Source organism: Oncorhynchus keta, chromosome 27, assembly GCF_023373465.1.
Source record: "Oncorhynchus keta strain PuntledgeMale-10-30-2019 chromosome 27, Oket_V2, whole genome shotgun sequence".
NCBI classification, from domain to species: Eukaryota; Metazoa; Chordata; class Actinopteri; order Salmoniformes; family Salmonidae; genus Oncorhynchus; species Oncorhynchus keta.
The window spans coordinates 37970906-37987094 of record NC_068447.1 but is presented as its reverse complement, the minus strand read 5'-3'; the positions used below and the strand labels follow the sequence as shown (position 1 = coordinate 37987094).

At 40.9% G+C, this 16189-nt stretch overlaps 1 long non-coding RNA gene across 1 annotated transcript in view; it reads left to right on the top strand.

The window, feature by feature from the left end:
* Positions 1-2334: 2334 nt before the first annotated feature.
* The window catches only part of LOC118359480 (uncharacterized), a 33305-nt gene continuing 19450 nt past the window's right edge, over positions 2335-16189 (top strand). The window contains exon 1 of the long non-coding RNA XR_004820680.2: positions 2335-2412. This is a non-coding gene — a long non-coding RNA (uncharacterized LOC118359480). The remainder of the gene's footprint in view (positions 2413-16189) is intronic.

Below are 16189 nucleotides of genomic sequence, written 5' to 3'. Positions count from 1 at the left end.
CCAGCAGAGTTGCAGTTCTTGACACACTCAAACTGGTGCGACTGGCACCTACTACCTCATTGAAATACACTTAAATATTTTCTTGCCCATTCACCCTCTGAATGGCACTCATACACAATCCATGTCTCAATTGTCTCAATGCTTAAAAATCCTTCTTTATCCTGTCTCCTGTCTCCACTGATTAAAATTAATTTAACAAGTGACATCAATAAGGGTTCAAAGCTATCACCTAGATTCACGTGATCAGTCTGTCAAGGAAAGAGCAGGTGTTCCTAATGTTTTGTACACTCAGTGTATGTGTATGTGTAGTGAGAATTAGCTTCAATCAATATTCAAATGTAAAAAACAAATTATTTGGTGATAAAATTATTACCATATTCTCCACCGACAAATCATAAGAGGACTTGCATTTTCGAACTGGTTTCTAAACCCCAGAGCGTCTGCAAAGTAAATGTAATGAAATGTGTTTAGACCAGTGGCACCGTGAGAGGCATGGGCATAGGTGTGCCTGAAGGACTCCCCGTGCAGCACCATGGACAGCGGCACTGGCTGCAGCACAGTGGACAGCTGTACTCAGTTCAGCACTGTGTAAGGATTCAACACCTTCAGCCCCAGGCCAACCGAAGACAGCAGCACAGCTCTGCTCCTCCAACACACTTGTGCAGGATTACTAATCAGCACACCTGCAAGGCATTCCCTAATCAACGGACTGGCACAAGAGTGCAGGCTGGACCTCACTCAAGTGTAGCAGTTAGGAGCACAGCATAATCTCACGCTGTGGTTTGCGCTCCTGCCGCAGGCTTTTCAGAAGAGGAACGGACTCTGCCAGCGAGGCCACACTGATGCAACAGACTACAGGTGGCCACGATCTTTAACCACACTCTTGCCTGAACGGCTTGTGGACTAGAGTGCCAGAGACACTAAATGCTGAACTAAAAGCTTCTTAAACTTTAAGTATTTTGTGTGTTTACACATGGTTGCATCTGTAGTCAGACACACCCCCACTCTTCCCGACAAGAACCAATCAGGAAGTGGAGACTTAACTGCTTCTTTAAACATATATTAAATGGTATGTGACTAAGTGCTGTCAACAAAATGTATTTCAAACCTGACATCACATTCAAAGATTCATTAAAAAAAACTATCTTTAGCAAGTCACCTATCAGATGAGGATAACAGCTAATTTCTATATAAAACTTGGGACTGAGAACTCTCCAGCTGTTTGTCAATCCAATATGAATAATTCAGTAGTTTGTAAACCCAATCTGAGCCACCCTCGTGAACACAGAGGTGGGTGTGGTCAACAGGAAGATTTAACCATATGCGCCATATCAACATCAGCTGGTCTCTTGCACCTTCCACATACCATGTTGTCTATCAATGAGTACATTTACATTCACACTAATAATATATTAAACTGATTATGGCAGTAGCCAGATTAGGCAATAGTTATGTAAACACCTCACTCTGCTTATCTTAATTGGCGTAAGGTCAAAATCGAAGTAATCATAACCTATTTTTCTGAGCAATCTTTCGTATGATGAGGACATGTAAACCCTTTAATCATAGTTCCAGCGGGGTGTATTTCACCAGCATGTGCTAGCACCAGCCAAGCGAACGTCCCTCTTTTGCGCGAGTGAAGTGTGTTAGGAACAACAATGTATTAATCGAAGTGGTTTCACTTACAAACTTTATGTCCGAACTCAGAATCAAATATGCTTCCCAGAAATGACACGTTATCTGTGGTTGAGCGTGTTTATTTTGAGTGCCATCAGGTAGCCTGATTTCAGATGTGTCCATGTAAACAGGTTTATTAAGGAAAGTATTTCTTGCAAAGCATGTAAATGTTTTAAACAAGCTATATTAATCTGACTATCCACAATAATCGCACTAGTGTATGTAACCGCACTCATTGTGTGCGAGAACAGTTCAATTTAACGTGGCATCTCCTACCATACCTCGTTTACAGACAAAAATATTTTGTCTTGACCATTTACCCTCGGAATGGCAGACGTACACAATCTGTCTCAAGGCTTAAAACTACTTCTTTAACCCGTCTCCTCCCCTTAATCTACAGTGATTTGAAGTGGATTTAACAAGTGACGTCAATAAGGGATCATAGCTTTCACCTGGTCGGTCCATGTCTTGTAAGGAGTAGGTGTTGTCAATGTTTTGTATACTCGGTGTACATTCCATTCTCAGCATCAACAAAACTACCTCTATCCTCCCTTGTTAAGTGTGTTCAGTTCTGTTGGCTGCGCCCACTAATTGGCCACACCTAATCTTAATGTTTATTTGATGGGGTCTGGTTTTTAATCAATTAAAATGAACAGCTTTGAATGTGTAAAAAAACATGGCATGCTGGCTTCCTCCTGGTGGACAAATTCCATAGATAGAGAACAGACAATGTTGGTGAGAATCTCACTGCCATGTCACAATACAACATGTGTTTGCATAATATATATATATATATATATATATATATATATATATATATTACCTGTGGAATAGCTACAGGGAAGAGAAGGGGGATGAATGGGGGATGCCTAAGAGACATTATATCCATGTGTTCTGTGTTTGGAGTTCAAAAGAAATATCCCAAAATAAGCAAGCAGTGTTATTCTAAGTCTTATTGAAACATTCAGTAAAAGTTTTGAGGAAGTTACTCAAAAACGTTGAAATAACCTGTCCTTCCTATTCTCAGAGATTAAACATAACCTCCCAGGAAAACTTTCAATGGAACCAGAGTAAAATGTTCTCAGAACATCCCGCACCTAAAAATTAACGTTCCCAGAACAGGCAAAACTTTCAATTCTGTTGTTGTTTAAAAAAAACATCCAGTTTTACCAGTCAGGAAATGTATGACTTCATTCCCTGAACCAATGGGAAACCAAAAAGTACTTTCAAGGAACCAGATGTGCTAGCTGTGGACTCAGTGGCACCAGTTAAAAGCAAGAATAAACTGTCTGCCAGAGTCTCATCTTGTTTAAATGAACACACTTGTGCCTTAATAAGGATCGGAACGTTTTTTAAAATTTTGCCTAAAAATGACATAACCAAATCTAACTGCTTGTAGCTCAGGACCTGAAGCAAGTATATGCATATTCTAGATACTATTTGAAGAAAACTATTTGAGGTTTGTGGAAATGTGAAATGAATGTAGGAGAATATAACACATTAGATCTGGTAAAAGATGATGCAAAGAAAAAAACTTGCATCTAAAAGTTTTTTTGTACCGTCATCTTTGAAATGCAAAAGAAACGCCATAATGTATTATTCCAGCCCAGGCGCAATTTATATTTTGGCCACTAGATGGCAGCAGTGTATGTGCAGTTTTTAGACTGATCCAACGAACCATTGCATTTATGTTCAAAATGTTGTATCAAGACTACCCAATTGTGCCAAATTGGTTTATTAATAACTTTTCAAGTTCATAACTGTGCACTCTCCTCAAACAATAGCATGGTATTATTTTACTGTCATAGCTACTGTAAACTGGACAGTGCAGTTAGATTAACAAGAATTTAAGCTTTCTGTCAATATCCAATATGTCTTTGTCCTGGGAAATGTTCTTGTTACTTACAACCTCATGCTAATCACATTAGCCTATGTTAGCTCAACCATCCCGAGGAGGAGCCACCAATTCTGTAGAGGTTAATAAGTGAACTTAGAAATGCTGAATGCAAACTTTAAGTTTCCTATGACATAATGAAGGATTTGATGAGAAATTACAATGTTGCGGTTAAAGATGCAAGAGTGAACTACTTCTCTATCTTGATCGCTGAGAACTACAACTATTTTTTTAAGACAATAGATTTCTTCTAGACTACTAATTGATCCCTACTATGATGCCGACTGTTGGCCCCAACATTCTGTCTATTGTAAATAGCTCCCTGACCTCTGGCTACTTTCCAGCCTATTTTAAAACTGGTCCAATCTCTCCTTAAAAAGCTCAATCTAGACCCCTCCTCACTGAGTAATACATTGTAGAACTTTATCCAATATGTTTTTTTTAAAGTTGTTTTCATGCATTTGGGGATGTATTTGAGTAGGAGTGCAATTCTAGTCGGGCTTCCTCTTTCTTCACAGCACGGAAACGGCTTTATTGAATGTCTGTAATGACCTTCTATTGGCTGCTGATGCCGGTGAACATTCTATTCTAGTTATTTTGGTTCTCAGTGCCTCGTTTGATAGTATTGATCACAACACCCTTAATGGCCGACTGGAGAGATGGGTAGGAATCTCTGGCGTTGCCCTCGACTGGTTCAGGTCATGTCTATGTGGCAGATGTTTCTCAGTGAGCATGGGTGGTTCAGTATTCAGCACCTGTTCACTATGGTGTCCGTCAAGGGTCTATTTGTTTTTGTGTGGAATGGTCTGCCAGAGGCTTGCAGATTCAGTGCCTCTTTTAAAATCCTTGTTGAACACTTTTATAAAGATGGTTTTAATGTACGATTTCAATGTATGATTTTAATTAGCTTTCTTGTTTCATTCTCCATCTTTGTCTCTTTGTTAGCACTTTTATTTAAATTTTATGACGTGATGCACTTTGTTACTTGTATTGAAAAGCACTATATAATAAAGTTTGTATTATTATATGGGACACAGAACCCAGTCACATGGCTCTCCCTCTCCTTAGAGCCGGGAGGAGCAGGAGGGACAATGGATTGGAACTGGAAGGGTACTTAAGCTGAGGATTTAAAAAAGGAAGCCATGCATTTTCACTAGCTGCTTGCCTTTGCCTAGCTGCCTTCCCCCTGAATGGGTGTGACGCCCAGCCAAGTGTGAGGAGATCGGTCTCAGAGACAGAGCAACATCCTGAAAACATGTAAGCAGGATGGAGCCGCTGTTAATTTTAGATGTTAGTGCATTGGAGTGGGTAATGACATGGGAACCTGCTTCCTTCGCTCTCACTCTCTCTCTCTGCAGATGGATATCTCTGGCTGGGCTCACCCCCCTCTCCCCTTCATCCATGGCTCTTTTTTTCTTGAATATTTTGTTTTATCATTGCAGAGGATTCATAGTTGGATACAGACATTTCAGCCATTTGAAATTACTTTTGGGGTGAGAGGTAAGTGTGTATGAAAAATAAAGCTGGCATGTTTTCTGCTGTTCCCATGGAGTTGGACACGATGGACTTTTCTATATTGGATTTGCTCAATTCCTACATCCTCTCTCCTCTGTCCTCTCTGGTCTCCTTTTGAAATAGGTCAAAGGTAATCAAAGAGAGGGAAAGTGGACAAAATTGTATGAAATTAAACTCTCTTCCAATCACACGTCAACAGGCAAATTATGTGTACAGGGTGGAATCACCAAAATAATGAATAAACTGATCAAAATGTAGCTAGTAGTGCGAGATATAGATAAAATAATAAGTAGCGTATTGTTTTTAAATGTTTGGCAGATGTATGGCAGATTTTGACACTCTTACACGAAGGACTCAGGTAAGATACACTTGTGCTTCCTTGCCAGAAGGAGGCTATCGAAGAGGTGAGGACTGTCTTCTGTTTGCCTACTAACGAAATGACACTCGTCGACGATTTGACCGCTTAACGGTTTCCTGGGACACAGAGGAGAGAGGACAGACTTTTTCACTAATGAGAAAAAGCCAATGACTTGCTTCACACGCTCTTGACACCTCTAAATCAGGTTCCCACAGCTCCCCCTAGAGGTCATTCTAAAAACAGACAATCTCCTGGTGGTAGGGGACTAGTACCAACACTTCACACTGAGGTGAGATATTGGATTCTGATAGCTTACCTTTTCCATCTTTAACAGCATATTCCCGAAAGCTTTCTCTCCAGACATTGACTTTAGGTCCAGGGCATTCATACTTTTTGATTCAGGTCTGATAATTAAAAGTCAAGGTAATTCAATAATTTCTGTATTGGAGCCATTAGTAGCGACACAAAGACACTTGATGGAAAATTCCTCCCAAAAACAATCTTTTAGTATTTGCAGTGGTGGTGCGTGGATAAAATCACTGGGGAAGCCAAGCCAGGAAAAAAGGTCATACTACAACCTATGTTGTGATAATTGCGTTGTTTGCTCTATACCCATTAGTTCATACACCACCGTGATATACAATAAGACAGTGACAACAAAAAGACACGCAGTGACGGAATAAATTCAACTATACATAAGTTAATGTTTTTGACAGTTTAAACAACTACTGATTTAGAAGCACGGAATTACCGCAAGTCAACACGAAGACAACAGGAGCACTGCCTGTGCTATCTCAGCACTATTTCAATATCTTAACATCAACCAGGTATATTCTTTTCCCTTTTTCTTCTTAGTTTAATACACTGGAAACAATCTTAAAGATACCAAAATCAATTCAGTCAAATCAATGTTGCTAAATACATTGTTGCTGTCCAGGGTACTGATTTCTGTGTGTGTGTGTGTGCGCATGCTTGCGTACACAAGTAAAAACAAAATGTTGATTCACCCTACTTGTAGACTGGTATGCCATCCTCCTCTCTTTCCTGTTTGCAAAACGGTCTAAGGCTCTGTCATACAGTACGCTTTTAGTTTTGGTTTTCATAGGCTAGAAAGCATTTTATCTAGGTAGACTAACTTCCTTGCATGGGAAACAATGAACGTTCATGTAAGCCTGCTAGGCTACATACGGAACTTCAATCATCTCAGGCTAGTGGCACAATATATGAATTTATGGTTAGATCAGAATCGCTGTCATAATAATTTGGCCTGTGCAGAGAAGTAAGTTTCCCCAGTGAATTTAGCAAGCAAGCTAGCTTACTGCAGTACATCAAAACAAGCAGACCAGAAATAGACACATTTTCTGACAATGATGAAGTTTTGCTTAGGACGTGATTTGATTGGTGTGAAGACAAATTCTGTTTTGCTATGCCAAGACAACCCACAGTGGAACTCTGCTTAACGCTCATTGGCTAATTGTTTTTTTGGGATGCCAAATACTCGCTGGCATCAATCAGTCAAATGCTACGGCGGCAACATGTCATACTCTTTTGTTCCAGATAGCATCAGATACATGGGCTACACATACTGAGACAGAGGGGCGCTGTTTCCCTCACCCTGATGATTTCTCCAGTGAGATTCAACCGTTTGCGAATTGATGGAAAACTATGATTGATAGAATATGCTTTCCTTGGCATCCATGAATACATGCCAGTGGGTATTTGTTTCATTAGTCCATTGTTGACATAGTCCCGAAGTGTTTTGCAGGTCAGCAATCAAGTTTTAAAGATATACATATTTTAATATACAGAAATACAGCCAGGTTGATGCAAAACACAGTATAATATGATGTAAAATGCATCACTCTGGCTGTATTTCTGTATTTTGAAAAATATATATCTTAAAAACTTGATTGCTGACCTATCTTTGGCGTTTGGCTTGTGGTGTGTGGCAGGAATCATTGGTGTTGAACCTGATGGATTCCAGCAAACAAACCTGGATGAGCCGTCTCCAAACAGTCTGATTATCAACACTATGCAGCCCAACATGCAGTGTGTTTACAACACATAGCCAATAGAACTTTACCAGACGCCATAGCTCAGATGAAACAGCAACCCCAGCCATTAACATCATTCTTGGTGAAACTTGCGTTTGTTCATCTGTGTCTGGAGGTGACTTTTGTTTTAATCGATAGGCTAAGGCTCTTGGCTCCTGGGAGGGCATCAACATCACTTCTTCATTCACCATATGAGAGACAAAGAGACTTTACCTCTCTCTCCATTTGGACACCCCTGTCACCCCGTCGTACCATGCTCTTTCACAGGGAGGGGAGGAGGGAGGGAGGGAGGGAGGGAGGGAGGAGGCAAAACACTAATGCGCGGCAGTCAGAGGTGTCAGGAGTGATGACAGGCCGTCTTTCTCCCGTAATGAAGCGAAGAGGATTGTAATGAGCTCGGCACACAGGCAGAACGCACAGCTAAGAGAGCGACCAGGGCGGAGGGAGAAACAGAGAGAGTAAGAGGGGGAGGTAATAGGATAGAAGGGTGAGAGAGAGAGATAGTGAGGAGGCTGATGATATAAATGATTAGGTAAAGGCTGGCCTCCCTCTCCCTCTCTCTCCCCAGTCATTCTGCTCAGTCCCCGAGTCCCATCTGACACATGGATTCACATCATCTGACTTCCATCCCATCCTCTCTGCTCCCATCCAGGCCCGGCTGTAATAGCAGCATTTGGGCATAAATAGCCTCAACCACAGCCATCTCATTTTGAATAACAATGCAGGCAGATGCATAAGTGTCTAACTGTAGTCCTTGTTTTGGCTTCCCAGCTGGGTAAATGGCGCTGGCATAGCGCTGAGGGCGTTGGGGCGTTCGACTACGGCACCCATTTATTGTTCCCCCTCTCTCTGTGCCATGCTGTAGTGCTTTGGCATGGGATAAATGACTCTCTCCCTCACAAGACTGTTTCCCCCTCCAGCAGATTTCTCCTTCTTAATCAGAAAGCTCATTACAGCACCAGCACATGCAGATTGCCTGTCCTTTATGTCCTGCAGAAATGTGATATGGCCACCTCTGGAAGTCGATGCAATTATCGACAGGGTAGAGAGAGAGAAAAGCATAAAAGACCTGGCCACATCTGCCCCGCCTGCCTCTAACCTCCATCACGTTTTCCAACAGTTGGCTCAACTTAAACATTTACCGATAGATTTGTGCGGCTTCATTTGATTTGTCATTACGGCCCAGTGCAACACAATGAGAAGCATGGACAATAATGAAGACTCGTTGTTCTGTCTCTCTCTCTCTCTCTCTCTCTCTCTCTCCTGTCCCTAGAGAAGTCATTCCACATTTTAGCCTCATTCTGCTGCGAAATGGCCCATCGTAATGATCCAATATGTAACCCCTTGACCCACATTTCTCTCATTCAGTCCGTTAAGACCTGGTATGGGATGGGTTTGTGATCAAACAGCCCCCATAGGTAGGGATAATGCACCTAATGTACACCATTGTCAGAGCACAACCCCAACAGAAAGCAGGAAAAATAGTCCCAGGAGTGCTGAACAATGAAGTTTTGTGAAAATGACTTTCTAATTGAGGCATATGCCTTGGACATGACAGATAAATTAGCCACTGTCGAGGCATCGAGCGTAAGGGCGTCACTTTCAGCACGGTTGTTTTTGTTGTGTGAGTACGTCAGCTGAATATGCTGTGTTTGTGATTGTGTCTTGTGGCTTTGGAGATGCTTAAGTTTTGCCTTCATACTCCAAACTGGGGAATGTTTTAGGGATTCACACTGTGTACTTTTCTGACATTAACTCAGATGTGGTTTATCCTTATTTTATCCACCATTGTTCCCAACTAAATTAACTCTGTATACCTTTCCTGCAGTCAAATGACCTAGTGGCCTCATGAGTGGAATGTTATTCATATTTTGAATAATTTCAGAATTCATTAACATTATCTTAAAAAAGTAGCTGAAAATATGGTGTTTCTATGTGAAACGGTTTGTTATATTTCAGTCTTCTGTGATGTATATTTACAGTATGTTCTAATTATTGGAGTAAGAACCCGACGGACACTGTGAATGCTTAAACCAAGTTTATTCTTCCCAGAGGATCGAAAAGCTGAATCGACAAAGACATAGTTCCACCCGTGGTAGTATACATATCCCACTTTGGGGGGAGTCTCCTCCTTATTGCTACTTCACTGACCCTCAGCACTGGGGCCCCACAAGGGTGTGTGCTCAGCCCTCTCCTGTACTCCCTTTTCACCCGCGACTGTGTGGCCATGCACGCCACCAACTCAATCATCAAGTTTGCAGACGACACAACAGTAGTGAACTTGATCACCAACAACAAAGAGACAGCCTACAGGGAGGAGGTGAGGGCACTCAGAGTGTGGTGTCAGGAAAACAATCTCTCACTCAACGTCAACAAAACAAAGGAGATGATCGTGGACTTCAGGAAACAGCAGAGGGAGCACCCCCCTATCCACATCGAAGGGACTGCGGTGGGGAAGGTGAAAAGTTTTATATTCCTGGGTGTACACATCACTGACAAACTGAAATGGTCCACACACAGACAGTGTGGTGAAGAAGGAGCAACAGCAAACTTTTACAGATGCACAATCGAGAGCATCCTGTCGGGCTGAATCTTTGCATGGCATGGCAACTGCACCGACCTCAGCCGCAAGGCTCTCCAGAGGGTGGTGCGGTCTGCACAACGCATCACCAGGGGCAAACTACCTGCCCTCCATGACACCTACAGCACCCGATGTCACAGGAAGGCCAAAAAGATAATCAAGGACAACAACCACCCGAGCCACTGCCTGTTCACACCACTATCATCCAGATGGCGAGGTCAGTACAGTTGCATCAAAGCCGGGAACGTGAGATTGAGAAACAGCTTCTATCTCAAGGCCATCAGACCGATAAACAGCAATCACTAACTCAGAGAGGCTGCTGCCCACATTGATACCCAATCACTGGACACTTTAATAAATGGATCACTCGCCACTGTTAACAACGCCACTTTAAATAATGCCACTTTAATAATGTTTACATATCTTACATTACTCATATCACATGTATATACTGCATTTTATACCATCTACTGCACCTTGCCTTTGCCGCTTGGCCATCGCTCATCCATATATTTATATTTACATATTCTCATTCACCCCTTTAAATTTGTGTGTATTAGGTAGTTGTTGGGAATTGTTAGATGGCTAGTTAGCTATTACTGCAATGTTGGAACTAGAAGCACAAGCACTTTGCAACACTCACATTAACATCTGCTAATCATGTGTATGTAACCAATACAATTTGATTTTGATTTGATTTAACCATTGCATAGTTATTGCTAGGCAGGGAGCTAAGTGATATGGGCAGCAAACGGTTCCTCCCCTTATCATTACTGCCACGTGACCGTTTTCCCTACACTCAGCCCCTCCCAAGCTTAAGTATGACACCCCCCATGTCTCTATTATAACTAATGATTAATCATTTAACTAATGGTTAATGACAGTTAAAGCTCAGAAATCCAAATCCATCAATATAAAGTTTATTATTGGGGATGCAAACATACAACTGAATACAGTTCAACTCTATATCTGACATGCTACAGGTGTGTGAAGTGTATGCATTCGTTTCAAGGTAGATTTGTTTAAGACTACAAAGGAACACTCTGTGTGACTGATTTAGCCCACTGCAGTAAAGATTTAAACAACTGGGAAACAGCAGGTGAGATATAATGTTCTTACATCATATTACTATCTGTCCAGTGATCCTGCCGACCAAGGCCAGGTCTGAGGAGCTGCTTTGCGTAGCAGCTAGCATACCATAGAGTGGCGCACAATTGGCCCAGCGTCGGCCGGGTTAGGGGAGGGTTTGGCCAGGGTAGGCTGTCATTGTAAATAGGAATTTGTTCTTAACTGATTTGCCTAGGTAAATAAAAAATAAAAAATAAATAAAGCTAATGGGGTTTTCTTGGGAGCTTGAACGCAGCCCGTGATGTGGTTAGCCCTTGTGGCAGGGACCGCAGTTTGTCCCAGGCTTGTGGCTGTCTAGATCCCTGCTGTTTAATGTTGTTGTTTCCAATCTTCCCTGCGACCTGCCCTGTCTTGAATTTTGAGGAGTAACAGCGTAACCTACGTTGCTACCATGACAAAGACCAAAGCCGGCAGGAGTACTGTTGAGAACATTAGTGTCTCTATCACAGGTGAAGAAAATGGCTTCAATTGTTGTGTCCAAATACTGGTGAAGTCAACTGATAAAAGAATGGACGACCTGACCAGAGAGGTCCAGGACCTTAAGAAGTCTCCAGTTCTTTCAGGGTCAGCTCTATGAGTTTAAAGTCTCCTACATTCATTTCACATTTCCACAAACTCCAGTGTTTCCTTTCAAATGGTATCAAGAATATGCTTGTTTTAGATCCTGAGCTACAGGCATTTCGATGGGTCCAATCCTTAAGACAGGCGAACAGCAAAATGAGAGAAAGTAAGTCATTGAGAGAGGACATTAGTTCTGTGTGTGAATCCATGATAACAATGATGGAGAAATGAGATTATCTCGAGCGACAATAAAGGCGTAAAACATTGTTGACGAAATTGCAGAATCTCTACGAGAGCTGGACGGAGTTTGAGGACAAAGTGAGGGAAATTATCTCGGAGAAACTGAAGATATACCACAAGAAGATTGAGCTGGAGCGCGTCCATAGGACAGGAAAACTCATTGTCCACCCTCTGTCCCAAAAGCCTGGAAGGGATGAGAGAGCCAAGAGGGTTCGTAGTTCAACCCCTCAGCACACACACACACTTACACACATCAACTGATTAAAGGACTGCTGAATGCACATATAACAGCTTTGACAATTTAGATAGAAAGCTACTGAGGATGGTAGCTGACTCTATAGCCACTCCTATCTGTCATATCTGAGCCAAGAGCAGGGGTGGGCAATTACAGTCCTCAAGGGCATAATTGGTGTCACAGTTTTGCCTCAGCCCTAGCTAACACACCTGACTCCAATAATGACCTAATCATGGTCTTCAGTTTAGAATGCAATTTGATTAATCAGCTGTGTTTGCTAGGGATGGAGAAAAAGTGTGACACCAATCAGGCCCCTGAGGCCTGGAATTGCCCACCCAAAGAAAAGTCTTTGTCCTCAGGTCTGGAGGAAAGCCAAAGTCATTCCGCTACCCAAGAGTGGTAAAGCGGCCTTTACTGGTTCTTACAGCAGACCTATCAGCTTGCTGACAGCTCTTAGCAAACTGTTGGAAAAAATGTGTTTGACCAAATATAATGCTATTTCTCTGTAATCAAATTGGCAACAGACTTTCAGCATGCTTATAGAGAAGGGCACACAGCATGTACTACACTGACACAAATCACTGATAATTGGTTGAAAGAAATTGATAATAAGAAGATTGTGGGAGCTGTACTGTTAGATTTCAGTGCAACCTTTGATATTATTGACCATAACCTGTTGATGAGAAAATGTATGTGTTATGGCTTTACAACCTCTGCCACATCGTAGATTCAGAGCTATCTATCCAATAGAACTCAGAGGGTTTTCTTTAATGCAGGCTTCTCTGATGTCAAACATGTAAAGTGTGGTGTACCACAGGTCAGCTCTCTAGGCCCTCTACTCTTTTCTATTTTTACAAATGACCTGCCACTGGCATTAAACAAAGAATGTGTATACACGTATGCTGATGAATCCAGTGTTGTATAATAACTATGTAAGTAAAAATACTTTTAAGTACTACTTAAGTCAATTTGGGGGTATTTATACTTTACCTACCTATTTATATTGTTGACAACTTTTACTTTTACTCCACTACATTCCTAAAGAAAATAATGTATTTTTTTACTCCATACATTTTCCCTGACACCCAAAAGTAGTTGCTACATTTTGAATCAGGACAAGAAAAGGTCCAATTCACACACATATCAAAAGAACATCCCTGGACATCTACTACCTCTGATCTGGCAGACTTACTAAACACAAATGCTTAACTTGTAAATAATGTCTGAGTGTTGGAATGTGCCCATGTCTATGCATATAAATAAATAAATAAAATGGTGCCGTCTGGTTTGCTTAATATAAGGAATTTACTTTTGAATTTACTTTTGATGTTTAAGTTTATTTTAGCAATTACATTTACTTTTGATACTTAAGTATATTTAAAACCAAATACTTTTAGACTTTTACTCAAGTAATATTTTACCTTGTTGACATTCACTTTTACTTGAGTCATCTTCTATACCTCAGCTGAATCTGGTAATGAAGGATGTGGCTGTTGAACAAGTTGAGGAGACTAAACGACTTGTTACCGTAGATTGATAACTGTCATGGACAAAACATATAGATTCAATGGTTGTAAAGGGAGAGGTTTGTCCGTAATAAAGAGATGCTCTGCTTTTTGACCCCACACTGCACAAAGAAAGTCCTGCAGTCTCTAGTTTTATCTTATTTTGATTATTGTCCAGTCATATTGTCTAGTGCTGCAGAGAAAGACCTAGTTAAGCTGCTTCTGGACCAGAACAGCACGTCTTGATTTTCATTGTAATCAGAGTGACTTCTTACACACATTACTGACACACACACTTACCCCACCAGACATGCCACCAGGGGTCTTTTCACAGTCCCCAGGTTCAGAACAAAATCAAGGAAATGTACAGTGTTATACAGAGCCATGAGTGCATGGAACTCCCTTCCATCTTATACAGAGCAATTGAACAGCAAACATGGTTTTAAAAAAGCAAATAAGCAACACCTCATGATAAGACAGCACTCCTCTATGTGACCTACTTGTTGTGTGTATGTACATACATGTATGTGTAACGGATAGACGCACACACACACACACTCGATGATCATGTTTTTAAATGTATGTCAATTGTAAAGTATTTTATCTTTAATGTCTTTTTTGTTATGAGTCGGACCCCAGTAAGACTAGCCGTCACTAATGGGTATCCTAATAAATAAAAAATTAAACATTGCTGATATACTGCATCCTACTGCATCCTAGTCAAGGTTCATGCTATATAACTACTGCTGTACACACCTTCTCTATTCATCTACTGTCCATATTGTCTATGCACACCATTATATATATATTTATATATTTATATTCTGGACTCAGACTGTTTTGTATTGTTAGGTATTACTGCACTGTTGGAGCTAGAAACATAAGCATTTCACTGCACCTGTGATAACATCTGCAAAATATGTGTATGCAACCAATACAATTGTATTTGATTTCATAGAAAGTTTTACTATGCTAAAACAAGGATGAGAGGTTCAGAGTGGACCTACTTTGACCTCTCTCCCATTCTCTCTTCAACCAGATGGTTATCCAGACCGTCTGTAATCCCAACCAAGTTACCAACAGCTGGGCTAGGATCAGAGTGACTACAATGAGTACATAGAGCATTGGAAGAACTTAAAACATACAAAAGATAGTAGGAAGAACCAATGAAAAGCCTTACGAAGATGAGCCAGACTAGTTGAAAAGATGCAGCTGGTACGGAGGGTGGGTGTATTCACAAGTGACATCAATAAGGGATCATAGCTTTCACCTGGATTCACCTGGACAGTTTATGTCATTGAAACAGCAGGTGATTAATGTTTTGTGTACTCAGTGTATATTATTTAGCTATGATCAGTTCTACACAGTAAGATTTCATGTTGACGTTATCATGATTAATAAATATGATTTGCTTTAATTGAAACAGTAGCTTTTGAGCTAGAGGGAGATTTCAGCACCATAGGCAGGGCTATAGACTGACAAGACACTACAGGGCCCAATTCAGACTTAGGAAATGCCTTTTCTATTCACGTCTTTCCTATGCACCTCTCAGTAGATGGTATTCAGACTTAACTCATGGAGGTGCGTAATTGGTTTGTGTCGTGGTTCCCTTGTCCCACATTGAATTAATGTTAATTCAACCCCAGGAAACACACCCACTGGGTGGCCTAGAAATTTGATCAGAGTTGTTCTTCAATTCGTTTATCTGTTCATTTATCTCAAGCACTCCCTTTAAATACTTTGTACCTTTATTTGATGCGAATCTTGTCATCCCATTTGGCTTTCATCATATAAGGCCATACAATACAAATGATGCATGACGGCATAGCATAAAGGGGCATAAATACCTGTCATAACGATACGCTTTTCAGTTTCATGCCATATGAGTGGTTTCAAATTCCAGTCTAGCGATCATAAGGTAAAATAGATCTAAAACAATTGTCATTTCGCCTATATTTTACAATCCCCTTATACAAACGGATGACTAATTCACCTAACTTTTATCAATAGCTCTTATCAATTTATAAATTACAGTGTATGGAGAATGCTATTATTAAAAAATTAGAATTAAAAAAAAAAAGTTTTTGCAACTGACAGGTTAGCTTGACCTACCTTATTCATGGTTTCCTCACACATAAAGGTAGTGTAATGATTAGGGAATTAAGTCAAGGTCAGAATACTAGTATATGTAGACACACCTCTGCCACACCTCCATTTCTGTGATCTCTACCTAAAACAAATCATGCTGAAGGTTAAGGTCAGAATACGCATAGAGAGAAAAGTGCATAAAAAGGGAATAAAGTTACATTTATGCGCAAGTAACTCAGGTCTGAATTTCCCCCTACATTAGCTGTATAGTGGTCTGTCTCCCCTACAGATATACAGTTGAAGTCGGAGGTTTACATACACCTCAGCCAAATACATTTAAACTCAGTTTTTTA